The sequence below is a fragment of the Corylus avellana genome, chromosome 2 (assembly GCF_965113065.1).
Source record: "Corylus avellana chromosome 2, dhCorAvel1.hap1.2, whole genome shotgun sequence".
NCBI classification, from domain to species: domain Eukaryota; kingdom Viridiplantae; phylum Streptophyta; class Magnoliopsida; order Fagales; family Betulaceae; genus Corylus; species Corylus avellana.
In genome coordinates, this window is record NC_142491.1 from 22,483,809 (window position 1) to 22,508,898 (window position 25,090).

The window sequence follows — 25,090 nt, forward strand, 5'->3', positions numbered from 1 at the left end:
CGCTAATAGTCAACTTTTCGACCCATTATTAGCGTCTACTTCGAGGTGGATGCTAATACGGAACTATTAGGGGCGACTTTCAAAGTCGCCCCTAATAGTTGAGTATTAGGGGCGACTTTTGAGTCGCCCCTAGTAAGTCGCCCCTGATGAGTATCTTTCTTGTAGTGACTAGGCCATCATATAATTTTTTTTTTTCTTTTTTGAATTATGTGATTTTCTAGTGCTATTGCATAAAACTTGATGTATTTGTAGGTGTTAAATCACAACTTATCTCAAAACCTTAAGCTGATAGAAAGATGTAAATTTAATTACTTAATCATTTACGTGTGGGCTCAAACTCCCTTTTAATAGGTGAGACCCAACACCTAAAATATTTAATTGAAATAAGAGGTAAATAACCGAATTAAAGTTTGAACTCATAACCTTTAGATCTGATACCATGTTAAATCACTACTTATCCTAAAAACTTAAGTCGATAGAAATATGTAAATTTATTCTAAACCAGTAACTTTAAAAAGCCTCACCCACAATAAAATTTAATAATAATTAACCCACTAACCCTTGATATATGACAACACACCGGCCACTCCCTCGCGTATAATTACTTTTATTTATTTATTTAAGTGCGCATAATTACTTTTGACTTCTCACTTAAGTGATGCTACTGTACGTGGCTGCAAGCCTATAAAATATTTTATATGTTGATGATTTATCAATAAATAAAAAACAATATATCAGAAATAGAAACAGGTGCATTGAATTTTCCAAAGAAACATTCGTATAGCAGTTTTAAAAGAATTATGATCATCATGTTCATTTGAACTGTATAACATCAAATTAGTTATATTGGAGGGGTATTTTTGTCCCATCAAAATAAAAAGACAAAAATACTCATATAATATAACTAACTGAATATTATTCATTTCAAATGAACTGTGTTCCGTTTTAAAATGGGTGCATTTAATGGACCATGGCGGCTTAGCTATCAGGTTGAATTGGAAGGAAACGAGGCCATATTCATACTACCTTAAACATGCTATATCTCAAAGTAAAACCTTTGTATTAAAGCATCTCCAACAACAAAATAAATTTATCTTATTAATTATATTTAGCTAATATCACTCCATGTAGCATAGTAGATGAATATTTTATCCATTTTCCTTAAAGATATAACTCATATTAATCGTGGCAAGCATCTCAATGAAGACATTGAGGTCCGAAGAGCCATTCAAAGTTGAAGATTAAATTGAATACAAAATGTTAAAATATGTATATTTAGATAGAACATTAATATATAGTTGTAACCACTCATAATTGTAGTAGAAGTTGTATGGTCATATAATAAAAATCAATACAATGATCACACAAGATTTATGAGGAGAACATCTAATTCTCAAATCTTACAATTCGATCTCCTAAAAAAGATTGACCTTGGAAGCAGCAATGTAAGAGTGTTGAGTTGCACTTTGAAAAACACTAAACAGATAAATATCACAGTTTATGCTAAATTAACAGATATTTATCAAAGCAAACAATCACCAAAATATAAACAATCATACACAAGGATTTTGGTGACGAAGAGGAAACCTTTTACAAACTGATCTAAAAGTAAAACATCTCCGGGGCAGCCAAACCCAGGAAATCACTATCTAAAGATTATCTAGAGATTACAAACATTAGGAGCACTTACAACCCTTTGTAAGACCTTGGCTTTGTAAGATCGACAAGCCTACAACTCGTCCCCTTGCTCACAATCTTCTTCAACGTGATTCTCCTTTACTGGACCCTTCCGATAGACTTCTCAGTAAAGCTCAATGAAACTAACAATAATCATCTAAGAGGAATAATAAGGCTCACACAGATTTTCTCTCTAAGTACAGTCTCTCACGAAACCTATAGTAGAATTTCGTACATCTCTCTCTCTATAAAGATGTATATATACCCCTGACAAAACCCTAGACCTAACACACTTAAAATCACTTTTTTGTGCCTAAAACTTACGGAGTGTTTGGATAGGTTAATTGGCTGTCCGGACAGGTTAATGGGTTGTCCGGACAGGGCCCTGCAGAGCAGAAACAGAGTTTCTGGAACTGTTGTCTGGACATGGGGAAGGCATGTCCGGACAAGGCATGCAATGGGTGAAACTGCATTCTAGAAATGTTGTCCAACCTTGATCAACAGCTTCGATTGATGGGCGTTTGTGGTCTGATTGAGCTGAAATTTTGCAGAGATGTTCATGACACATGAATCTACATTATGGTAGAGATTGGATTCTGAGCATTCTATATCAATATTTGAGCCTATGAGCAGTAGGCTCTGCATTTTGGAACCGAATTAAACCAACACAAGAACTAACAAACTCCCAATTTGGCAATTCGGTGACAAAACCAAAATGCTGAGCCAATCCCATCATCTCCCCATATTTACTCTCCCTTTTTGTCTCAAAATGACAAAAGGTCTTCATGTTTTTTGAAACACTTCACAAAATACATCACGGCATATGTGGAACAAGAATTCATAAATAAAACTCATAATAAAAAAAATGACGTAGAATGCAAGATCATAAAGAAACATCAACAAAACTTCCCCTCAATGTACGACTCAATTATCAACAAGAAACTGGGAAAGCAAAACATGTTTCTCCCCCTCAAAAGTCAAATGAACACACAAGATATACACATCAATGACTCATGTATTGCACAATGAATATCCCAAACATGCTCCAAATATGCAAAATATACATGAGACTAGAAATGGCAATAAACTCATATTGCTTAACCCAAACAAAGAAAAATGTTACATTCAACCCATGCTTGTGTGGTGTATGTGTGTAAGCCATCCAAAGAGAAAAATTTTCAACTTACAAAATTAGGAGAAAGTTTCACCACCATGAGGTTTTGACAAGTATATCAAATCAAAAGGCAAACCTTATCATACTAGGGCCTAGCAACTCTCATCCTATACATTTCTCTTTGTAAAACATTTTGCACAAGTTTGACACAACGAAATAAATTCCTTTCGGAATATGATCTTTTGATTTTATTTGTTTCACTATTTTGTTTCTTTTTCTCTTTAAGAAAGTGTCCTTAAACTTTTGGTGCTTATCACAAAAGAGAAAGCATGAATTTTTTTAAGCCGTAGGTTCAACTAGCATATGGTCAATTTGAAAAAATATGACTAGTAAAAAAAAACCTCATATGGTTACCTAACAGACCTCACAAATAAAGTTAAGCAAAACCTCAATTTAAGCTTAAATGTGCACAAGAGATAAAGCATAGGCAAAACGTACCACATAAGCTCAGGCTTTAGGTAACCACAAAAATAAGTCTATTGAACACAAATTTTCATCTCATGCATATTAAAAAAATTCCAAGCCACGGGAAATTAAATCCATGAAAGCAACATGAGAAATTAATGGACTATCTAGGTGTATAAGACAAAAGAAAGAAAAGAAAGACAACCAAAGTAAAATATTTTTGTCTTTTGGAATTTTTTTCACAAAAGAAATGCAGGTAAATGAAAGACAATTCAAAGCAATAAAACAAGAATACAATGCAAAAAGAAAAAAAACAGCATGCTCTAGGATATGCAAAGATATGCAAGAAAATCAATCATAGGCATGTGGGTGACTCACCTAACATAAGGTGAGATCATCACCACTCCCCCTCAAGGGGTGAATGGTATCATCCTTCCTAACCCACACTTGAGAAAGCTTAGGTCTAGACTTATGACTTTGTTCAAACTTATCTAGCCTAGATAGCACTTCTCTCATCATTGTGATCAAACCCTCACTTTCTTTCCTAGAATAGGAATTTTCATTTATATGCACATGAGGTTTCAAATTAAAACAGTGAGGTCGAATGTGACCCACTTTTCCACAATGATGACATGTAGGGACAAACCTTTGAGAAGGTAATTTCCTAGGAGGATGCACGACTCTAGGTTTAGGGTAAGATGCATGTGGCTCAATGTAGATTTTCTTACCTTTCTTACCATGAGAAGTCGGAATAGTTGCTTGCTTTTCTTCACTTGAAGATTCTTCTACTTTTACTGGTTTAACAAAAACAATCTTTGAAGTAGAAGTATGGTTAGAAGACAAAGAAGGAGTTTTATCAAATCCGAAACCAGATTTGTCACCAAAATGTTTCCGAACATGCAACATTTTATCTAGCTTTTCGCTATAGGAATTTCTCAAATGATTTCTAGATTCATTCAGATCATTTTGAAGGGATTTAATTTTAGCAATTAACACATGATTTTCGGATTTAAGAGTATTTCAAATAGCATGTGAATCACTCAAAGTTTTCAACAAATTATCAATTTCAAGTTCAAGATTCTTAACGTCCTTGGCAATTTTCAAGTTAGTATTTCTAAGCATAGAAATTTTTTCCATCAAATTGTTAAAGGCATGTTGAAGATCACTAACTCCTTTTGATTCATTATCAGATGTAGACTGAACATCTGATTGATTAAAATCATCAAAATCATAAGAAGTAATAAAAGCCTTATAATTAGGAGTTTCTTCCTCATCGGTGTCACTCAAGGTAATATTGAAAGCTTTTTGGTCTTTTGGTTTATTACTCTTGAGGTTAGCACAATCCTTGCAAACATGACCATAGCCAGAACACTCATAACATTTTGGACCACGTGGGTCTCTTTCATTTCTCTCTTGAGTACTTTCCTTTTGTTTTCTAAATCTCTTGGAAATTCTATGTTCATTCTTGTAAAACTTTCTAGCTATCAAGGCAAGTTCCTTTTCATCTGGTGAGTCCTCATCAGATAACTCATAAGAATTCTTCCTATGAGTTCTAAGGGCAAGATCCTTATTTTTCCTAGGTTGACGCATGAAAAACTCATAAGTCTGAAGGGCACCAACTAACTCTTCTATCCTCATGGTATTAAGATCAGTGCAAGACTCAATAGCAGTTACCTTCAATCTGAATCTTTCAGGGAGTGATCTCATAACTTTTCTAATAAGCTTAGTGTGAAAAACTTTCTATCCTAGATTTATCATGAAATTTCTAATTTCACTAATTTTACCAAAAAATTCATTGAATGTCTCATCCTCTAACATTTTAATATCCTCAAACTGAGAAACTAACATTTGAAGTTTTGAAGCTTTAACAAGATTAGTTCCTTCGTACGTAATTTCTAGGATCGACCATGCATCCTTGGCACTATCACAATTTGGAATTCTAGAGAACTCAGTGTGTGAAATTGCCAAGCATAGAGCATTCATAACTTTGCCATTTGCCATACGAGTTTGTTTTTCAACATTAGACCATTCGGTTGTCGGCTTATCTGGCACTATAAAAATTAGGCACTTTATTGACGTGGCAAACAGTAAGTCTTGTTTGCCACATCAATAATTTTTGACGTGGCTAAATAAACACGTCAATAAACACTTTATTGACGTGGCGGATTTCAACACGTCAAATATTATTGACGTGGCATTTAGACACGTCAATAATTATTGACGTGTGTAAAAACCACGTCAATAATTTATTTCTGCACATCAAAAATTTTTGACGTGTTACTTTTAGCACGTCAAAAAATCTTGACGTGCCATTATTCCACAGGTCAATAATTATAATTAATTATATTAATTATACAATATGTATTAAAAAAAAATTGGTAGTAAAAATTAATTGGTATCAATATATACGTATAATTATACCTGATTCAAAATATTATCATGCATAAATCATTCTAGAAATGTTAATATGATAGCCATATTAATTTTTTAAAAATAGGACATACAGAATACATTTATTTTATAAGACCCGCAAACCCCACATGAATCCTTCCAACACAAAATATGTGTTGGTTGTTATTTCCAAGTGCCAAAACAAACATTTCATTTCTTTAATATTCTGGCATGCAATGTATTAATATCGTACTACCATTAATACACTGCATGCCAGAATATTAAAGTATTGGAAAGACAAAGAAACAACAAGCAAGCAATTATAAGGAAGGGGGTATTAGTTTCTTGTCGTGAACTTGACCTCCGGTTGTGCACCACTCTTGTTCGGTAAGTCCTTCACTTATCTCAATTGTTTATTGATCGTACGGTGGAAATGCTTGGAAGCTCGATCTGATTCTCGATGAGTGGATTACTGAGCCATCACAAAAAAATGGATTTTATTATCTGTACATCTAGAATATTAATTTATTTGTTCTCTAATTAGTTTTAAGTATATTGTATTGATAATGTGTTATATAAGAGAAAAAAATGATATAAATTAAAAATTTAAAAATTTATCTTTCAATTATTGACGTGCCTACTTATGACACGTCAATAATTCTTGATGTGTCACATATGACACGTCAAGAATTTCTTGAAGTGTCCACATGTGGCATGTCGGCACGTCAAGAAGTTCTTGACGTGTTCTGTGTTGACACGTCAAAACTCCTCATCGGGAACGCGCGAGGCCAGCTAGCTGGTTCTCCTTCTTTTTCTTTTTCTTTTTTTCTTTCTTTTTCCCTCCCTCTCTTTCTTTCTCCCCCGCAGGCGCCAAAGCCCTCCCCGTTGACTCTTTTTTTTCACCGCCGGCCGTTTTTCCGTCTCTGTCACAGTCACACGCATTCTTTCACCCTCGTTCTCTCTCTCACTAGCTAGCTCGCTACCGGCCAGCCGTTCTCTCTCACCCACTCTCTCTCAGTGGTTCTCTCTCTCAGCGGCCGTCAAAGGAAAAAACAAAAGAAAACAAATAACATAGCTACCTGGATTTTTTTTATCTACAATCCCCATATATAACAACTGCATAAATGTTATAATAAACGAAAAAAAAAAAAACAACAACAACAACAACAAATAACCTAGCTAGCTAGATTTATTTTATTTAGGGTTCCCATATATAAAAAATTCATTTAGGTCTAACAAATTTAGATTATGTAAATGTCATAAAAATAAAAATAAAAATAACAGCAAATAACCTAGCTAGCTAGCTAGATCTATTTTATCTAGGGTCCCAATGTATAATAAATGCATTTAAATTTAGACCTTAATTGTGTCTAGGTTGTTAGAATATTATATTTCCGCAATATTGTATTCTTGTAATATTCTCAATATATTACGGAAATATTTGATACCGTATTCATTATTGTAAATATGCTGATTTTATATAATTTTGTAATTATTGTATTTCTTTTCTTTTAGGGCCTCATTCAACTATAAATAGGCCATTCTATTGTACAATTGGACATACATCAAAAATACAAATTTCTTCTCTATAATTATCATTCTGTTGTCTTTTTCTACATGAGAAATCTTTTCAAAAATTTTTAAAACAAAATGGGACCCTCTCTCATCGTTCTTGTCCTTACACTTCTCAGCAAAATGGGCTGCAGAACGCAAACATTGTCACATCTTAGACACTGTAAGAGCTCTTCTCAGCTCTGCCTCACTTTCTGAAAGCTTTTGGGGTGAGCCTGCTCTCACTGCTATTTACACGATTAATCGTGTGCCTTCCCCAACTATTTACAACCAAACTCCTTATGAGCGCTTGTATGGTTGCACACCTAACTATTCTTTACTTCGCGTCTTTGGTTGTATTTGTTTTGTCACTCTTCCTCCACATGAGCGTACCAAACTTGAACCCCGCTCTCGCTTGTGTCGCTTCCTTGGTTATGGCATCACTCAAAAAGGTTATCACTGCTATGACTCCATTGCCCGACGACTTCGGATCTCTCGCCATGTGGAGTTCTAGGAACATAAAATGTTCACCAGTCAAATGCATTTTCCGCATTCCTCCTCTGCATATTCTCTTGTTTTCACTGACCCCTCTATTGCCTTATTTCCTGAATCATCTGCAGATAACTCAAGCTCATTGGACGAGCCTTCTACGGCTGCTTCTAATTTGCATGATTCGACTACGGATTCTCGTGCTGCATCACACACTTGCGAGCCTTCTCATGAACCTCGTCGTTCCAATAGGGTAAGAGCACCACCTGCCCATCTCCATGATTATCCTTGTTTTTTTGTTCTTGCTACTCTTCACGAACCTCACTCTTATCGTGAGCCTAGTGCTGACCCTCTTTGGCAGAAAGCTATGTCTGATTAACTAGATGCCCTCTCTAAAACCCATACATGAGACTTGGTGGATTTGCCTCTTGGAAAGTTTGCAGTGGGATGTAAGTGGGCTTATAAAATTAAAACTCGTGTAGATGGATCTATGGAACGCTATTATGCTCGTCTTGTTGCAAAAGGATTTGCTCAGGAGTATGGTATTGACTATGAGGAGACTTTTGCTCCTGTTACTCGACTGACCTCTGTTAGATCCTTATTTCCAGTTGCTGTTGTTCGTCATTGGCAGTTATTTCAGGTGGATGTTAAAAATGCATTCCTCAATGGTGATCTTACAGAAGAAGTCTATATGCACCCTCCACCTGGCTATCACCATCCGCCACTCAAAATTTGTAGACTCCGTCGGGCACTTTATGGTCTCAAGCAGGTTCCTCGTGCCTGGTTTACCAAGTTCAGTTCTGTGGTTGCTCAACAAGGCTTTGTTTCTAGTTCTTATGACTCAACTCTCTTTCTTCAAACTACTGATAATGGTACTATCCTTATCATTCTTTATGTAGATGATATGATTATTACTTGTGATGACATTTCAGGCATCTGTGCTCTTCAATCCTTCCTTAGCCAAAATTTTGAAATGAAGGACTTGGGGACACTCAGCTACTTCCTTGGTCTTGAGGTTACCTCGAGTAATGATGGTTATTATCTCTCTCAAGCCAAATATGCATCTGATCTACTTTCTCGAACAGGCTGACAGACAGTAAAACAGTGAGCAGCCCCCTTGAGACCAATGTCAAACTTCTAGCCACGGATGGTGAGCTTTTATCAGATGCTACTCTCTATAGGCAGCTAGTAGGTAGTCTCATTTATCTTACTGTTATCAAGGGCACTATGTTTCATGGTCTTCACTTCTCCTCTCATTCATCTCTTGAGCTCCGGGCCTACTCTGATGCTGATTGAGCTGGTGATCCTACTAATCGTCGCTCTACCACTGGATATTGTTTCTTACTTGGAACTTCTTTAATTTCATGGCGCAGTAAGAAACAATCTATTGTTGCTCGATCTAGTACTGAAGTTGAGTATCGTGCTCTTGCTGACACTACATCTGAACTTCTCTGGTTACGATGGCTTTTGTCCGACATGGGTGTTTCCCAGTACACTAGTTCTCCTATTTATTGTGACAATCGAAGTGCCATACAGATTGCTTATAATGATGTTTTCCATGAGCGCACAAAACATATTGAGATTGATTGTCATTTCATCCGCCAACATCTTCAGCATGGTATTTTACATCTTCATTCTGTCACCTTTGCAGATCAATTGGCTGACATCTTTACCAAATCTCATCCACCGGGACGACTCAATGATCTTTTATCTCCAAACTCAAGTTGGCAATATTGAGGGGGGATGTTAGAATATTATATTTCTACAATATTGTATTCCTGTAATATTCTCAATGTATTACGGAAATATTTGATACCGTATTCATTATTGTAAATATGCTGATTTTATATGATTTTGTAATTATTGAATTTACTTTCTTTTAGGGCCTCATTCAACTATAAATAGGTCATTTTATTGTACAATTGAACACATATTAGAAATACAAATTTATTCTCTACAATTATCTTTCTGTTGCCTTTTTCTACATAGGTTTTGCAAATGTAGATTATGTAGATGTTATAATTAAAACTAAATGTATGTGTTTATTTGTTAAAAATAAGCAAAAAATTGAAATGATGTAATTAAAGAAATACACTACAAAAACTAACAACTAACTAACTAACCTAGATTTATTTTATTCAATTAGGGTTCCAGTAACTAAAGCTATGGACAAGAGTTGGATGACAAAGTCTAGAGGTATGAGAGAATACAGAGACGGGTGTAAATTATTCGTGGACTTCGCAGTTATGAACTGTACAATCACTGATGGAAAAATACACTGCCCCTGTAAGGCGTGTCATAATAAGCAGCGCCACCCGCTGGGTTTCGTATTTGACCATTTGACAGGGGGTAAAGGAATAATGACTGCATACAGAAATTGGTATTATCACAGTGAGAAGCCTATACAGTCTCCTGTTGCAGTCTCTAATTCGACTACCACGATCACAGATGCGGGTATAAGCATAGAACAAGGTGATAACATGCACACAATGTTGCGTGATCTATTCGGCATGCACGGTGTCAAGAAAGACAATTGTGAGCCTTAAGTGGTGTTGCAGGGGAATGAAGAAACTGTGAATGAAGAAGCTGCTGAAGGTGACGTACTAAAGTACTACAACATGCTTAAAAGGGCAGAGAAGCCACTTCATGATGGGACCAAACATAGCAAGCTTAGTGCTATTGTACTTCTGTACAACTCGAAGTTCGTTGGCGGACTTAGTAACGTAATATTCTCATCTTTCCTTGAGTTCATCAATCAGTTGCTGCCTGCGAGTGATGAAGTTTTGCCAGTTAATACATATGAGGCGAAAAAGTTTCTAAGGGACATGGGACTCGGGTATGAGAAGATCCCGGCGTGTTGTAATAATTGTATGTTATTCTGCAAGAACAATAAGGATTTAGATTCATGTACCATTTGCGGAGAATCTAAGTGGAAGGATGAAATTCATTTGGATGAGGATGGTTAACCCATATCATCGAGTAAGAAATGCCTGGTCAAGGTGTTGCGGTGGTTTCCACTCATCCCACGACAACAGAGGATGTTTATGTCAGAGCATACTACCCCCTATCTGAGGTGACATGCAGAAGACCGATCTAAGGATGGCGTATTGAGGCATCCGGCCGATGGTGAAGCGTGGAGGGCATTCGACCATTTACATCCAGACTTTTCAGTGGACAATAGGAACGTCAGGCTTGCACTAACTTCGGATGGATTTAATCCATTTGGGAACATGAGCACAACGCACAGCACTTGGCCTGTAATGCTTGTACCGTACAACTTGCCTCCTTGGACGTGAATGAAACAAACGTCTTTTATACTATCCCTAATTATCCCGGGCCCAAAGTCACCTGGAATGGATATAGATGTCTACCTTCAACCCTCAATTGAAGAGTTATAGGAACTATGGACTGTAGGTGTACGCACATTTGACGTCTCCAAGAAAAATAACATTGTGTTGCGAGCGCAGTTGATGTGGACAATTAATGACTTCCCGGCATACGCAAATTTGTCCGGGTGGCCTAACAGGGGTGAGAAGGCATGTCCCTACTGTATACACTCGATAAGGTCCAGAAGGTTAAAATACAGCAATAAATCTTGTTATATGAGGCATAGGCAATACTTGCCCATGGATCATCCGTGAAGGAGGAACAAAATAACATTTGACGGCACGCAAGGACTAGAATGTGCTCCCGATGTGCCAGGTGGAGATGAAATCCTTAGACAATTAGAAGAGATGGCATTTGGGGATGAGAATGCCGGTAAGGCAAAGACGGATAATAAGAAAAAAAACAAGAAGTGGAAGAAGAGTGGGCCTACAGAACGAGGAGGAGACATTGCTAATGTATTGTGGAAGAATAAAAGTGTTTTCTTTAGGTTGCTGTATTGGAAAGATAATTTATTGTGGCACAATCTTGATGTCATGCACATTGAGAAAAATGTGATAGATAACATACTTGGCACAATACTGGACATTCTAGGGAAAACGAAGGACAACCTCAAAGCCCGCACAGACTTGCAAGAAATGGGGTTGAGACATACACTTCATCTGTACACGGGCGAGGATGGTCAAACATATATGCCCCCAGCTTGCCACACGATGTCTAAGGATGAGAAAACACATTTTTTGAAAGTGATTCGAAATGTATGGGTGCCAAACGGATATGCCTCGAACTTTTCTCGATGTGTACGACTTAATGATAGTACAATATCTGGTTTGAAGAGTCATGACAGTCACGTCATTATACAACAACTTCTCCTTATTGCATTTCATGGATCACTGCCAGGTAACGTGTTAGACCACTTGTTGGGATGCCTGCATTCTTCAGAGGCCTATGTTCAACGTCATTGACACAAGAGGATATAGACCGACTAGAGGGTGCCAGATGGAACAGGTCTTCCCCCCCAGTTTTTTTACCATAATGGTTCACTTGGCCGTGCACCTTGTCCGTGAATGCCGACTCAGTGGACTAGTATAATATAGGTGGATGTATCCGGCAAAGAGGTAAAATAACTTTACGATTATTCATCAATTTATTTTCCCTCCATTATAAAACCGTGACTAACTATAATGAATGAATTATGTTTATATGTTTGAGCCTTGAGGGGTTCAAATCTAATGTGCGCAATAAAGTGGCTCCTGAGGGTTGCATTGCGGAGGGCTACATTGCAACTGAGTTGATGGCGTTCTGCTCGAGGTATTTAGATAACGCACCAATATTTCACAATAGGGCTCAAAGAAACCCGGATGGTCAAAGTGGGCGGGAACACTAGTCATCCTCGACCGTGTCACTTTGACACAGATTCACTGATACATTATGTTTAACTCGGACGAGTTCCTTCAACTGCGGACGTAAGTCGTGTTAGTAGCCTATGCAAGTTCAATATCACCTTGCACCCTTAGTTGTGAATTATAATAGAACTAATTTCGTATTGTAGGATGCACATGGATACAATTAGACGATCATGCGATCGGGGGCGAACGACGGAGGATCAGTTGGAACCCCAACATCATGAACAGTTCTGCGATTGGTATCGTGACTACGTAAGACTAACATGATGTTTAACTATTACAGTCTGATTATATTTACTTATGGTTCATAACAACTAATGAAACTAACTTCTTTCTGGTCAATTGTACGTAATATACTCATAGGTCGATCGATTGGACGATCGACGCATGAAGGAAATACGTGACAACCTGGTAATGCATTGTAGAGGGCCGAAAGAGACAGCTACCAGATATAATAGATATGTGGTTAACGGGAAGCTGTTTTGCACTCTTGCAATCGATGCCGAAAAAAGGACGTAGAATAGCGGCGTGTGCGTGCCGATTGTTGATGGCAAAACGTACTACGGGAAGTTATCGGAAGTAATTGAGCTGGAGTACTTCGACAGGAGCAAGTACATTCTGTTCATGTGTGACTGGGTGGACAACACGAGGGATAGGGGGTACAAGGTAGATGAGTATGGCATGATGCTTGTCTGCTTCAAAAATCTTGTCCACCGGGGCCAGCAAATTACTGATGAGCTGTATGCGCTAACGTCACAAGTTGACCAAATCTTTTATGTCGAAGATGAAAGGGACCCTGATTGGGCTTGTGTTGTAAGGACTAAACCTAGAAATGTATACGACGTTGGTCAGAGTGAAGGTCCTGATGATGAATGTGCCAACTACCACGAGTGTGAGCCGCTCATATTGACCAACAATAATGAAGTGGACCCGCAGGATAACATTGACTACGTCTAACCAGACTTAGATCCAATATAATCGTATACATAATTAATTGAGTGCATGATGTGTTTCACAAGTAGATTTGAGTACCAGGGGGAAGAGTAGATGATGGAGGTCCCTACAGGTAGACGACCAGGAGTATAGACCAGTACTCCAGAGCATGTGGAAGGGCAGACCCAGATGGGGTATCAGTCTCAGCCATCTCCATATGACACAGACTAAGAGTATCATACGCCTAGTCCGCTGCCTATGATGAGCGAGTTAGGGATATGTTCACATGGCCATGTAGAGCGGTTATTCCCCCCTGACGAGAACACATGTTTGAACTACAGTGAGCCATCGCAACCAGAGTACAGCGAGACACAGGGACCGACGGACGTGGATGATGAGACAGGTGCCACGCATGACTCGCAGCCTGATGACTCTGGTCCACAAGTGTTGGGCAGTCGCCAAGTCTGGACAATAAGTAAGTATATATGCTTCAAATACCAATATTGAATACGTATATAAGTTATGTAGTTAGTATTGAATTCCAAATAATTAACATCGGTAATTATTAATGTGTTAGGCGTCGATCGAGATGGGCGCACCCATATTCAAGTGGTGGCCATTAAACCATCGAACAAGACGTGGGATGTCCCCAGCAAGCAAAAGGTCGTGTGAGAGTACAATAGAGCATGGCAGCCCGTAGAATTTAGCGGGTTGAAATTCCGAAAGATGACCGGCAACATCATAAGGAGCGGGAATTATGTTAGATTACAGGACGATTGGACGGAGGTACCGCCCCGTACGAAGGAGGACATATAGGACGCCTTGATGGTACGGTTAAGCTATCTGTTATATGTTAGCGTATGTATTTCATTATGTGAAATGTTGTTAATGCATGAATTATACGCCTTACTTTTTTAACTTGTGTAGGCGGACTTCTACATCTCGCCTTAGTACAATCTTGATGTCATAAAAAAGGACGCATTTTGAGATATGGGCGTGAAGCTGAAGAGTTGGAGACACTCGATGAAAGACACGATGAAAATTCTGCCAAGCGATACTCCTGACACCGTGAGGTGAAAATGGGTCACTATGCCGTTCAGAAATGCGACGCCTACAACTTGGATGTGTAGTTGGATAAATGGTGCGACCCGATGAATCAGGTAGGTCACGAGTATAGTTTCATTAATTCTAATTGTGTTAGGGCAGACATATTAAGAATGGTATTTGTGTAGGAGTATGCTGCCTATATGAAGGTATTGGGAGCAAAAAACAACACACCTCACTGCATCGAGTCGATGAGCTTTGCTAGGGTAACACTTGAAGATGTATTTGTCTTATTTTCCACATATATATAGATATATATACGTATCTAACCGTATGTTGATTTTTTTTTTTTTTTTTTTTTTTTTTTAAATTTTTTATGCAGACCTTATGTTTGGGCACTACTCCTACTCGAGCGCAAGCTTATATCTCGACACACACGAAGAAGGATGGTGACTATCCAAATGATGTGGTCAGGGGGAAATGTATAATTACTCACCGATATATATTTTGATAAATTATTTATGATTAACCTTCTTTATATGAGATACTAACTTGTTATTTAATGTACAAGATAGGATGAAGGAATTGATACCCATTGACCCTGCATTAATGTCAGGCGTGACTGAAGGGACGGTACGGTGGACACCGAATGACGCGTATGCTCAGGTGTACGGAAATAAGCCTGGTTATGCTGGCAGGGTCCGATAGGTGGGTCCGAATGTCCTACCGGTGCGGGGCAACATACATTCGTACTATACACCGTCCGGGGCACAGTCGCGGAACCCTGTGAACTCCTCGTTCTCACAGATGATGGATAGGATTAGAGAACTTGAAGAGGAGCGGACAAAACAAAGACGTACGATAGATGAGATAGCCAAACAGATTGAAAAACAAAAAGTTCAGATAGCAGAGAAAGATGCCATCTTTGTGGCCCATTTCCATCAACTTGAGGCCATGCTCGCGTCGACCTTTGGATCCACACCCGACAGAGGTAATGCTCTATTTGTGTAGTTTTTGTTATTCTTCGGTTAACATGACTATAGCCCGCATCGATCACTTTAACGGTTAGAATTGTGTCTCCACAAAAGTCCCCGTTAGCAATGCATTGTTCCTATGGTTCATTTTAGAACTAACGTATATTTGCATCACTGTATATCTGTGTTTTTGATTTTTTTATTGATTATCATTGGTTCACAACTTATTTGCAGGTAATGCAGATAAAGCGTTGGGGGATGACTATGTTGACTTGGACTGAGCACATGGTTTCTCATCGCTGTTAAGTTGTATATATATTTTGTTACTATTTGTTGATGTATATAATTAGATCAAACAATATGTTTGTTGAGACTAGTTGGAACTTACATGTGTTGTATATTTGTCTTTGATTGTATATTTGTAGCAGATAGAACAGAGATAGTTTGATTGTATATTTGTTTTGTGTAGTGTTGGAACGTATTTTCGATGTAGATATTTGTAGTGTTGGAACGTATTTTCGATGTAGATATTTATTTTGTTTTGTGTTGTGTTGGAACGTAGTAGATGTGTTGGAATTTTGTTTAATTAATTTGTGTTGGAATTTCAAATGTATTGGATGTATATGCAAATTGAATTGGAATTTCATATGTGTATTGGATTGGAAGTATTGGATATGTTTGATATATTGGATATGTTTGATGCATTGGATTAATTGGATGTATTGGAGATGTTTGATGTATTGGATTAATTGGATGTATTGGATATTGGATGTAAATGTAGATATTGGATTGATTGAATGTATTGGATAATGTAAATGTAGATATTGGCTTGAATTGAATGTATTGAATTTGATGTATTGGATATTGAATGTATTGGACTGAATGTATTGTATTGGATATCAGGTTAACCCGAATAATTCAGAAAATATATAAATGAAAAAAAAAAAAAAGGATTTTTGACGTGTCAAGTGTTTGACACGTCAAAAATTTATTGACGTGGTAAAATGCCACGTCAATAAATTTTTGACGTGGCACTATTTACCATGTCAAAAATTTTTGATGTGGTGAAACTGCCACGTCAATAAATATATTGACGTGGTGAAAATCTCCACGTCAAAAAAAAATTTTGACGTGGAATTTTCACCATGTCAATAAATTTTGATGTGGTAAAATTGGAATGTCAAAAAAAAAAATTTTTGACATTCCAGCTTCTGACACGTCAGAAATTTCTGACGTGTCAGAATTGACATGTCAAAAACTTGGATTTTTTTACACCCGCCTCTTTAACCGTCGAGACATGTAAAAAATGACACGTCAGAAAGGGTTTTCTGACGTGTCAGTACCATTGACACGTCAGAAATCAATAGTCAAAAAATCAACTAATTTTTGTAGTGTGGAGCTTTAAATCCAGATTCAATGACATGCCAAACGTCTATAGATTTTAAGAAAAATCTCATACGGGACTTCCAATAGCCATAATTTGATCCATTAAAATTAGGCATAGTGTGAAGGGTTTGAGACATCTAAAACAAGCAACAAATATCACACTCAGGAATTTAATCCTTCACGGAGTTAACCCGCTTTGATACCAATTGAAAAACTCTAAACGAAAAAAATATCACAGTTTATGCGGAATTAACTGATATTTATCAAAGCAAAAAATCACCAAAAAATAAACAATCTCACACAAACCCAGGAAATTACTATCAAAAGATTGTCCAGAGAATACAGACACTCAGAACGTCATACTATACAAATTAGGGTTTATGTACATACAAATTGGGGGGACCGGGACCTATCAATTTATTTTGGGGGAACAGTATAATTTTTTTTTTTTTTTTTTTTTTTACTCCTTAAAAAAATCTTTTTTGAGGAAGTAGGGGGGGGGGGGGGGGGGAGACCATGGCCCCAGCCGGTCCCCCCTCCCTCCGTCTCTGTGTGTAAGCAACGTCATTGCAAACATGTATTAATTATAGTGACTTTTTGGAAGCTAGTTATAGCAATTTGAATAATTGGTAATAACTTTTTTAAGGAAGTGGGGGACCATGGCCCCAGTCGATCCCTCCCTCCCTCTGTCTCTATATAATAGTATTCATTGGAAGCAAATTTTTCCCAAGTATCCATCCATTCAATCCAAAAACCACAGCAAGCTTCATCACTGAAAGCCTAGCTTCCATCAATGGATCTTTACCGTCTTGCTTCACTCGATCGGCAATGGCAACTTCACTCCACTACTACTCCCATCTAAAAGTCCCATCTCATCATTCGTGAAATCCACTAGTGTTCCTCCTACTTTCGTATGCATGGCCACCACCCAAATCTCAACTCCTTCCAATATTGTTCGGCGACCAGCGAATTACCAACCTCCCATTTGTCACTATGATTACATCCAGTCACTCACAAGAGTTTATGTACGTGGTATATATATATATATATATATATATATATATATATATATATATAATCTTTCTTTTTCTTTTACGTTTGTTATTTTTTTATTTTTAGTCTTAATTAGTAGTTCCCAGCTAATGAGAAAATTGAATTGGCAGGGGGAGTCATTCACCGAACAAGTTGATAAGCTGAAGGGAGAAGTGAGGATGATGTTTCACAAAGTCGTGGATCCTTTAAAAAGACTTGAGCAGATTGATATATTGCAAAGACTTGGAATATCTTACCAGTTTGATGATGAAATACGGAGGACCTTGGAAGGTATACACAATGCTAACCATGGTGGCAAAATGTGCAACAAGGAGAATATATACGCCACATCTCTTGAATTTAGATTGCTAAGACAGCATGGATATAGTGTGCCTCAAGGTAAACAACTTAATTATAGTAATCTATTTCTGACGAGGCTTAATATTTAACCCATATATTACTTTTAGTTATTGACTGGTGGGCTTTGTTGATTGCAGAGATTTTTAATAGTTTCAAGAATGAAATGGGGAGCTTCAAGGCATGCCTATGTGATGATATCAAGGGAAGCTATGCTTGTATGAAGCCTCATTCCATTCGGTAGAAGGCGAAAGTATATTAGAGCAAGCAAGAGATTTTGCTACCAAGCAACTCTCAGAGTACGTCAAGCAAAGCAAAGATCAAAATCTTACTGCTGTAGTGAACCATGCCCTGGAGCTTCCTCTTCATTGGAGGATGTTAAGGTTGGAAGCGTTGTGGTTCATTGATGCATACAGAAGGAGACACGACATGAACCCTTTTTTTCTTGATCTCGCAGAATTGGATTTCAACATTGTCCAAGCAGCCCACCAAGAAGATCTAAAAGAAGTGTCAAGGTAGAATGCATGTTTATTCTTATTCTTAACTAGCCTAGCTATAGCTTGCACTATATATGGGTGAGTTTTTATATTAAATTCTTCATAAGAAATCTTAGGTTGCCAAAAGCCGCGATATCAAATACATTGCGCACAAAAGTACATCTTAAAACATATTATAAATGGGAAAAAACAATTATACTTTCATATTATAAAAATTAAATTAAATTCAAACCAATGAAAAAATGTTCCTACCTTTATGGGTTGATTTGCACACTCCAATTCTTTCATCTTATATCCGCATACAAAAAAATAAGATCGTAACAAAAGCAAAAAATATAATTTAGCCCTCAAAACTATCATTTGTTTTGCAATTACGCCTCCTAACTTTAAAAAGTGATTAAGGCCCCCACATACTATTATTGTGTGTCATATTAGACACTTTTGTACTTTTCTTTGCAAAATACCCTTGATTTTATTAACAAAAATAAAATTAAAGATATATAAAAACAACCATTTGAAAAAAAAATAATAATAAAGGGGGCTAACATGGGAATGGCACCCATTTTTTTTATGTTTTCAGTTTTTTTTTTTTAATAATTTTATTTTTTGTCAAATGGTTCTTTTTCGATAACTTTCAGGTATTTTGGGGAGAAAAGTGTAAAAGTGTCTAATTTGACATGCAATGGTAGTATGGGAGGCTTTGATGTTACTTTTTAAAGTTTGAAGGTGTTAGTGCAAAAAAGGTAATGAGAAACTTCACAAAATCCCTTTAAACTTTCATGCATTTTGGCACTATTATATTGTCTCCCTTCATTACTTTTCTTTAAATCTTGTCAAAATTTTCAAAATATTCTTTTTTTTTTTCTTACAAAATTAAAAAAATAAATAAAAAATTGCAAAGAGTCAGGGACACTGGTCATGATTTAACGAAATTTGCAAAAATTCCTACGCTTGAATCTTTGCAATTTATTTTTTATATATATATATATATCGTGGTATTTTGACAATATTTAACGAAAAATCCTAATGAAGGTGGGACATTGCAAAATTTTGAAACGTTAACACCTTAGCTATTGGAAGTGCAACAAAGACACAATCCTTTATATGGCACGAATATGTTTGAGCCTTTTTCGAGATATATATATTTGTCAAGACATTTTCTCTGACAATGTGAGTTTTTTTTTTTTTTTTTAAAAAAAAAATCTTAGGTACGACACTTCTCGATTTTAAACCCTTTATTGGAATACTATTTTAAGCAAATTTTTAATCTTCATAATTGTAAATAAAGAAATGCTGCTAAGTATTCTTAAATATTCATCAATGATCAGCATTCTCTTTTGTTTTTAGTGTTTTTTTTTTTTTTTTTTTTTTTTTTTTTGTCTTTAAATTGTTTTGGAACATCACCTTTTAAATTGTTTCACATGAAGGTGGTGGAGGAGCACTAGCCTTGGCGAAAAGTTGAGCGTTCCGAGGGATAGGCTGATGGAGACTTTCTTATGGACAGAGAGTTATATTTCAAACTCGGTTTGGATATTGCAGGAAAATGTTAACAAAGCTCGGGGCACTAATAGCAACAATAGATGATGTTTATGATGTATATGGCACTTTGGATGAACTCGAGCTCTTCACCGATGCTGTTGAGAGGTTCGTATTAATAGCAGTACACCTCAAATGCTTCATATATCGCTATTTAACATAAAGAAACTGTATTAATTCTTTGTTATTCCAGATGGGATACCAATGCAATGCATCAGCTCCCAGATTATATGAAGATATGTTTCTTTGCTCTCCACAATTCAATTAATGAAATGGCATTTGACACCCCTATGGAACAAGGATTCCACATCATTCGGTACCTTAGAAAAATGGCATGGACTGGACTTAAAATCATCCTTATTTATCTTTAACATTCTTTTTTTTTTTTTTCATAAATATGTGCTGTGTTATATATAATTCCACAAATTCATTGTTCCACTATAGATGTTTCAGTGGGCAGATTTATGTAAATCTTATTTGTTGGTGGCAACGTGGTACCACATCAGATATACACCAAGCTTTCAAGAATTCATTCAAAATGCATGGATTTCAATATCAGGACCAGTTTTATTAGGGCATGCTTATTTTTTTTTGTCACAAATCCTATAACAAAGGAAGCTTTGGATTGCTTGGAAGAGTACCCCAACATAATTCGTTGGTCATCAATGATTTTACGACTCACAGATGATCTTGGAACATCTAAGGTATGCAAACCAAAGTATATATATACCTAAGAGTTTCATCAAGAATGTTTTTGAATTAATTTACACGAAGATTGCCTAACATCCTCGTATTAATATATGTGTGTTTGTGTTTTAAAACACAGAATGAGTTAGAGAAAGGTGATGTTCCAAAATCAATCCCGTATTACATGAATGAAACTGGTGCAACTGAAGATGTTGCCCGTGAGTACATAAGGTCTTTAATTAGCACCATGTGGAAGAAGATGAATGAAGAAGCTGGATCTGCGACTTCTCCCTTCTCTCGAACATTTATTGAGATCGCAATGAACCTTGGGAGGATGGCTCAATGCATGTACTAGTACGGGGATGGATATGGTGTTGTAGGCCGTGAAACTAAGAAGCTCATATTATCATTATTCATTCATCCGGTTCCTCAAGAGACTCAACCTTAGCGAAAGTGTGTTTAGAGTTATCTTGTTTCTCTATTGTATAGCACTTTATCTTTCATTAGGGTTAGAAGCCTTAAGGTATCTTAGAAGATAACTTTAGGTTTGTTTAGGAGAAGTTGAATTCTATCTTTATTTATCTTGTGTGTGTGTGTTTTCTGATAAAGATGTTGAGTTTGAATAGAAGGAGATGAGACATATTATTCCCAAACTATTGTCTTTTGCATTGAGGTTTAGGGTTATTATTGGAAGTACATACCCCAAGAATTGAAAATTGAAAAGGAAATTCAAGAAGAGAGAAAATAACAAATAGGAAAGAAAAAGACCCTAATTGCCCCAAATAAAGCAAACAGAGAAATAATTATGAAACATTTAAATTTAATTAATACTTGAAAATTGAATTGAAAAATAACAAAGATTAGATGCCTAGCTTTAATATAGGCTAGGCACCTCCTAATTTAACAAGGAAAATGAAAACAAATCCTAATTGGAAAAGAAATACATAATCCTAGTAGAAAAGATAGAGAAAACATAATCCTAATGAAAAAGAGAAAACCCAATTCTTATTAAAACACACATGCATAATTAAAATATCAGTCAATTTTAAATCTCTTCTGGATTGAGTTATTCTAAATGTTCCTAATTTTGTGTCAACAAATCTGATAGATTTGATTTGCTTTTTACATTGTAGTAGTCTTTAGTGTTTACAACTCTATTGTATACACTTCTTGTAGGAGGGCATTGCAATTTTCTTTCAATAATATTATAATTATTCCTAAAATAATAATAATAATAATAATAATAATAATAATAAATTAATAGTAATAATAATAATCTCACCACAAAGGTTCACTGAAATGAAATGTTTTTCCTTCGACATTTATAAAGGCTGGAAATATGTTTTTGAGGTTATATTTATGAGCTAGTTAAACATGAAAAAATTATTGAAGGCATGACAAAAATTTCATAAGTCATATGTACTGCCCTCCTCGTGCTGCTACCCACATCCCACCTCCACCATGCAGATGTCTCACGAGCTGTCACCTTTGCGCATCCCCCAACTTGACCAACAGATCTAAGGCTTACTTGTTCATTTCCCTCCCCCTCCTACGTACTATGCGTCCCTTTTTGCTTATGGAGACCACAAGAACTTTGGAATGTCTCAAAAATTGCCGTTTTTAACGACTCTTTCTTAGCTGGTGGACCAAGAACTACTGGACTAGGCCATTTTTTTTCGCCCATTCCCAATTATTTTATGTTCTTTTCTAGCACTATATTGATTATTTTGGGTGATTGTTGGGGTTTCTCACCCATTCTTTATATATTTTTTTTCAAAGATAAACGACCAAGCAACTAATTGAGTTGTGCTAGCTAGCACGAAAGTCATTGCACGTTAAATATGATGTTACGTGGCTAATTTTTTTATATTTTTTTATTTGAGAGCCCCTACTATCAGGTCCATCCTTAAAACACCAATTTTACAGCCTCCAATCAAACTTTGACACCTCACTTCAACACACCAAAATACAATAAGACTAAAACACATGTTTACATCTCCTTCTGACCCACCAATCCCTAAACCACTTCACCCCACCAACCAAACGCAGTCGCCGGAATCCTTGAAGTCACCGCTGGAGAGAGAGAGGAAGATGCCGTGACCTAGCATGGGTTAGCAGACCCACGCGGGTCTAGTCGGGCTGGGTCACAACCTGACCCAGCCTGGGTCTGCAGCCAAACCCAGCCATGGGTCTGGCCATGACCCACGGTTGGATGGCCAGACCCTGTCGTGGGTCATGGCCAGACCCATGGCTAGGTCTAGCTGCTGAACCAGCATGGGTCAGCTAGACCCACGGCTGGGTTTGGCCATCCAGCCATGGATTTCGGTGGCGCCTCTATATTCCTGCGGTGGCGTTTGGCTAGTGGGGGTGGAGTGGTTCATGTGTTAGAAGAGGGTGTAATCTGGTGTTTTTTAGTCTTAGTGTATTTTGGTGTTTGAAGTGAGGTGTCAAATTGTTATTGGATGATGCAAAAATAGGGTTTTAAGGACGGACCTAATAGTGTTAAAGTTTTGAGACATCTTAAACAAGAAACAAAGATCACACTCATGAATTTAATCCTTCACGGAGTGAACCCACTCTGATACCAATTGAAAAACTCTAAACAAATAAATATCACAGTTTATGCAGAATTAACAGATATTTATCAAAGCAAACAATCACCAAAATATAAACAATCACACACAAGGATTTTGGTGACGAAGAGGAAACCTTTTAAAAACTGATCTGAAAGTATAACCTCTCCGGGGTAGCCAAACCTAGGAAATCACTATCAAAAGATTATCCAGAGATTACAGACACTCGAAACACTTACAACCTTTTGCAAGACCTAGGCTTTGTAAGATCGAGAAGCTCACAATCTTCTTCAACGTGATTCTCCTTTACCGGACCATTTCGATAGACTTCTCAATAAAGCTCAATGAAAATAACAATAATCCTCTAAGAGGAATAATCAGGCTCACACAGATTTTCTCTCTAAGTATAGCCTCTCACGAAACCTATGGTAGAATTTCGTACATCTCTCTCTCTATAAAGATGTATATGTACCCCCGACAAAACCTTAGACCTAACACATTTAAAATCACGTGTTTGGGCCTAAAACTTACGGGGTGTCCGGACAGGTTAATGGGCTGTCCGGACAAGGCCTTGAGGAGCAGAAACAGAGTTTCTGAAACTGCTTTCCGAACATGGGGAAGGCCTGTTCGGACAGGGCATGCAATGGGTGAAACTGCATTCTAGAAAAGCTGTCCAGCCTTGAACAATAGCTCCGACCAATGGGCGTTTGTGGTCCGATTGAGCTAAAATTTTGTAGGGACGTTCATGACACAAGAATCTACATTATGAACGGTGGAGATTGGATTCTGTGCATTAATATCCTAAGCATAGTTAAACTTGAGAAAATTATTGAAGGCAGAACAAAAATTTAAGGGTTATACCTATCTGTAAAAGGTAAATGGATATAATTATGCCAAAATACTAGCATTAACAACAAGGTTTGTCTACAATCACCTGACCATGCTGAAAGTCAATTGTCTTTATTACTAGTAACTGAATATTTGCTTGAATTCTCTAATTTTATTTTTTTTCATGCTTGCTAGTCAAGCATGACTCAGTAAATGCTGTCACCTCTACGCACCCCCCCACTTGACCGACAGATCAAAGGCTTACTTGTTCCTTCCCCTCCCCCTCCTACTAGGCCTCTCCATAATAGATGCCCCATTTTGCTTATGGAGAGACCACAAGAACTTTGGGATGTTTCAAAAATTGCCGTTTCCAGTGACTCTTTCTTAGCTGGTGGACCAAGAAACTATTGGACTAGGCCATTTTTTTCTCCCCAATTTCCTATTATTTTTTGTTCTTTTCTAGCACTATATTGATTATTCTGGGGTGATTGTTGGGGGCTTCTTTCCCATTCTTTAAATATTTTGTTTTTTTCAATGATAAACAAGCAAGGTATTGAACTGTGCCAGTGCGAAAGTCATTGCGCATTAATCTTCATTTTATTAAGAACAAGAAAAAAAGAAAAAGAAGATTTGAATTAATATAATTGTCTAGAACACCACAACGTACTATATTGCTCACATTGAGACACACGTATACACACAAGTTTACTAGGGTAGATATAAATTGACTCTCCATTTGAATGAATGTTGTCTAAACTAAGTTTTG

At 36.9% G+C, this 25,090-nt stretch overlaps 1 pseudogene; it reads left to right on the forward strand.

Annotated features, from left to right (window-relative positions):
- The first annotated feature begins 18,025 nt into the window (after window positions 1-18,025).
- LOC148587503 (myrcene synthase, chloroplastic-like) lies at window positions 18,026-21,278 on the forward strand (annotated as a pseudogene).
- The last annotated feature ends 3,812 nt before the right edge of the window (window positions 21,279-25,090 follow it).